The 4,525-nt window shown below is 48.0% G+C and overlaps 1 long non-coding RNA gene across 1 annotated transcript; it reads left to right on the forward strand.

Annotated features, from left to right (window-relative positions):
* Positions 1-274: 274 nt before the first annotated feature.
* LOC140916926 (uncharacterized) lies at positions 275-3,388 on the forward strand. Its single transcript, XR_012160688.1, has 4 exons — positions 275-359; positions 457-505; positions 2,098-2,178; positions 3,266-3,388. It is a non-coding gene; the product is annotated as an uncharacterized LOC140916926 (long non-coding RNA).
* The last annotated feature ends 1,137 nt before the right edge of the window (positions 3,389-4,525 follow it).

Consider the following 4,525-nt stretch of genomic DNA (forward strand, 5'->3'; position numbering starts at 1 on the left):
GGGTTGGGTTGTGTCATTTTGGAGGGACGGGATGCAGGAAGGCTAGTGGGTGTGGTGGGGGGAAGGGCAGCACGTTTGGTGGGGTGTATGGGGGAAGAGAAAGGAGAAGAAGTGAAAATCAGTGTATTTGCCTTCATTTCCCTATGCAGTTCACTGAGAAGGAGCACACCTGTCCCGTGCTGACAGCTCCTTTGCAACTGGAGGAAAGTTAGAGGAGGAACTCTGAAACCCCAGGGGGAGGTGCTCGTGAGGCTGTCTTCAGCTCCTGAGCCATAAAACATTCCACTTGAGATTCAGAGTTCAGACTTCAGAAAACAAGTGCAGCAGAGACACTTCTATCATGTCAAGCCGAGCAAAAGGTAACCCAGCTGTTCCTTCCTGTCTAATGACTCGAGAGCTGTTACATGGCAAGAAAATAAAATCTAACTTCTCAATGGTGATTGTTTTCATGAATAGAGGGCCGTGGATCAGATTCCCACAGCAAGCTAGACCGGTTCACAGAATGGTATGTAATGCTGGGGGCAGCCCCTTTTTATTAGTGAGCATGAACGAGTGAGTGTGAGTGTGTTTTGAAGAGTTGGAATTACTCTGATTTGTGGCTGTTTCATTTCATCTAGGCAGTTGCCATTGAAAAAATCATCATCCCAGACCTGTTGCGTGTACCTTTCTTTCTTTTTTCCTCTCCATGTGCATTCTGGAACTGTCAGTCACTCCTAACCGAGGTGTTCGCTGTTAGCAGACCAGATTTAAATTCCTCTTTACAAAGGATGCTAGGTTGCTCTGGGGAGCTTTGTTAACAATCAGTCAATAATTAATGATCACTACTAATATTTTCATAAATTTACATAGTGCTTTAAACCATAGAGTAAAATACTTTCCCTGCTCTGTATTCTGCATTACTTTCTAGTGTCCAAGATATTATTGTGCAACAGCACCCGGATAAAATCACAAGGTTTCCTATTAACCGTGGCAGTGCTGTGTAGCATACCAGGTACACAGGGGAAATCCACTGCCTGGGCTGCTCCCTGTACCTGCGTGGTCCTTAGACCAGATTTAAATTCCTCTTTACAAAGGATGCTAGGTTGCTCTGGGGAGCTTTGTTAACAATCAGTCAATAATTAATGATCACTACTAATATTTTCATAAATTTACATAGTGCTTTAAACCATAGAGTAAAATACTTTCCCTGCTCTGTATTCTGCATTACTTTCTAGTGTCCAAGATATTATTGTGCAACAGCACCCGGATAAAATCACAAGGTTTCCTATTAACCGTGGCAGTGCTGTGTAGCATACCAGGTACACAGGGGAAATCCACTGCCTGGGCTGCTCCCTGTACCTGCGTGGTCCTTGTTCATGGCACTGCCAGCATGGCCCTGCCAAGGGCTGAAAGTTAGGGGCCGGCGAGGGAGGTGCTATTCCGAGCTGGATTTGGTTTAGGCTACCACTCAGGTTCATGTTGCGGCTGTATCCTCAGGGCTAGCATTTGAGGTTTGGTATGAGGCTGCATCAGCGCCAGGGTTCAGGGTCAAGCCCCCATCAGGTCTAAAGCTCTTGTCTTGATTTTATGAACGTCACCAGGCTGGCCTCCTCCCCGCTGCCCCCTCACGGCTAGAGGTTGCTCTGCAGGTGGCCTGCCTTGCCTCAGTTTACCCCTTCAAGGGATTTCCTCAATAATTCACAAACCCTTTGACCCTTCTCAGCTTCTGTGTTATTACATTAATAAACACTTAACCCAAAGTTTTCAAGTCCCTCTCTTCTCTGCTGGAGCTTACGCATTGCAAACTCCCTTGCTCTGCAGCTTCCTGCTGCTCTTCTAAGGGAATCGAGTGACCGCCTCTAGCCCACCCTGTTAAAATGACACTGAAATCTCACAAGTGGTAAGGTTGAAATGTCTGTGAGATCAGCTTCTCTCCTAAGATTCTGGCCACATCTGAATCAGAAAACAAACACCTTTTAACTGAAACCATCCAAGTGGATTTGGGATTCAGGGACTTGAATCTGACCTCCCCCCTTTGGCACACATCGAAAGGGGCAGGGACATGAATCACCAGACTTTATCGCTCACAGCACACGTAACAACACCTGTCAATTGCAGGCTGCTGCAGAAGCTCAGTTACATCAGCGTGACAACCGGCCATGACGAGTACATGAAAGAGATTGGAGAGAGGCAGCAGAGGTGAGAGCCGGGAGGTATTTAATCAGGGAATGACAAGGGTGGGCTATTCCCCCTCTAAATCAGTACCTTGCTCTTAGGAAGTGGGGGGCCCTTCCCACTGGCTTGAGCCAGCCACAGAGAGGTACAGGGCACTGACAGGGCTCAACTTCTGCTGCAGGCCTGCCTGGCTTCTGAGCAGTGGCAGTATGCAGCAGCAGCCGACTCCACTGGCCAGGTGTGCTAGGCACAACACCAAACTCAGCTCATGTCGTACCTGCTCCTGCCAGGGCCTCAGCACCTCAGTGCTCTGTGCTAGGGATGTGGAACAGAGCAGTAGCAGATTCCGCAAAGCCCAGCTCGTGCCCAACAACGGGACACAGCAAGGGCGATTCTAGCTCCTTTCCAACAGAGAGTGTTGCTTTGACTTGTTCTGGAGCTGCCACTAGCGTTCAGTGGTCTCCCCACACTGCACGGGACCAGGACGGCCGAGGGCCTCTGTCCTTCTCTTGCAGTTTAGCCTGTTACCCTTTGCCATGCTATCTAAGCACCAGTTCTCCACTGCTCTAGCCCTGGACACTCTAGGGAAATCAGTGCTGAAGGTGGGTTAGTTAAAACAGGACAAAGGCCTTTTCAGCCCCACTACAAAAAGCATTTGAGACTTCAGGGCCGCAGCCCACTCCTTCCTGTCTAGACTAGTAGTTAAACCTCTCAGCACCAGCTCAAGAGCATCCAGTGCTGATGAACATTTACAGTCTCCCAGTGGAGGCTGGGCTTTTGTTAGTCTGGACAAGGCCTGAGAGACAGACATTTTTCTTCAAATACTTGACCTCTGAGCTACCACCAATGCAGCTCCCCCTGTGGTAACAATGACAGGAGTGCTAGCGTCCACCAGCATCTTAACCAGTGTGTTATCTGGACCTGCTCTGAACTGGTGGCTAAACTACCTATGCCTGGTCTTTGTGAGAATTGCTACCACCAGGGAAGCAGTACATGTCCTAGCAATGGGGGGACACTGGAGTTGTAGCAATGACCTCCAGCATTTGGACAGGGTTTGGATGCTAAGACTGATGTAGAAGGTACACTGACTTCAATTTCTGTCTCATTGCAGGAATGGGGATTTGAACTGCGAGAGATTAGTGCAACGTGCACCAGCCACGGCAGCCACTTAAAAGAATATTATTCTTTCCTACAGCTTATACTGTAGTGTATGTAGTATATTTTTGCTACTCTGTATAGTGTTTCTCATGCTTGGCCTCCTATAACAAAAGAAAATTAGAAAGTGGGGAGTGATTGGGGAGATGGGGGCGGGCTGGACAAGTGATTTAGAAAGTAATCCGAGCCGAACTGAAAAAAAATATTTCAAACTGACTGAGCCAAACCTGGAAAGCTGCACAAAACAGGAAGGGAAGGAAAAGAACAGACAAAATAAATAAGAAACAATTGGGGAAAGAGAAACAGGGGACACAGGCTGTGGGGGATGAGGACAGTGTTCATGAAGCGGGACACATAGGCAGTAATTTTAAAGCAGAAAGAAGCTAATGGAGGCAATTCTCCTTTTCCTTTGCCTTCCCAATTATAAATAGTCATTGAGAAGAAACAGCCCCAGGATCCATTTTTCATAAGTTTTCATGGCAAAAAATGTAACTAGACAGAGCAGGCAGTGGTAGGTGTGGCTACTGTTGCTTGAGACGTCTCACGCTGAGACCCAGTTAAAAACTGTACCGTGATGCACAGAAACAAGGGCGGGCAATTAAAGCTGTGAGGCAAGCTGAAGTCTGCCATTTCCTCACGTTTGTTGCTTGACGTGGAGCCGATTGGCTTTGTGAATGTAATGTGGGACGTATGCTAAATCAGTGCAATGAATCACATAAATATTCTAAACTGGAGGAAGCTCCAGCCTCTTGCTCTGGGAAGCAATTTAACAGCGGTCTCAGGAGAGGCACCCCGCTGGCCATGGCGGGCACTAGTGATCACCTACTACAGGACAGGCCTAACAAAGAAAATAACAGAACGCCACTAGCCGTCACCTTCAGTCCCCCACTAAAACCCCTCCAACGCATTATTAAGGGTCTACAACCTATCCTGAAGGATGACCCAACACTCTCACAAATCTTGGGAGACAGGCCAGTCCTTGCCTACAGACAGGCCCCCAACCTGAAGCGAATACTCACCAGCAACCACATACCACACAACAGAACCACTAACCCAGGAACCTATCCTTGCAACAAAGCCCGTTGCCAACCGTGTCCACATATCTATTCAGGGGACACCATCACAGGGCCTAATAACATCAGCCACACTATCAGAGGCTCGTTCACCTGCACATCTACCAATGTGATATATGCCATCTTGTGCCAGCAATGCCCCT

This window comes from Lepidochelys kempii, chromosome 9 (genome assembly GCF_965140285.1).
Source record: "Lepidochelys kempii isolate rLepKem1 chromosome 9, rLepKem1.hap1, whole genome shotgun sequence".
NCBI lineage: Eukaryota > Metazoa > Chordata > Testudines > Cheloniidae > Lepidochelys > Lepidochelys kempii.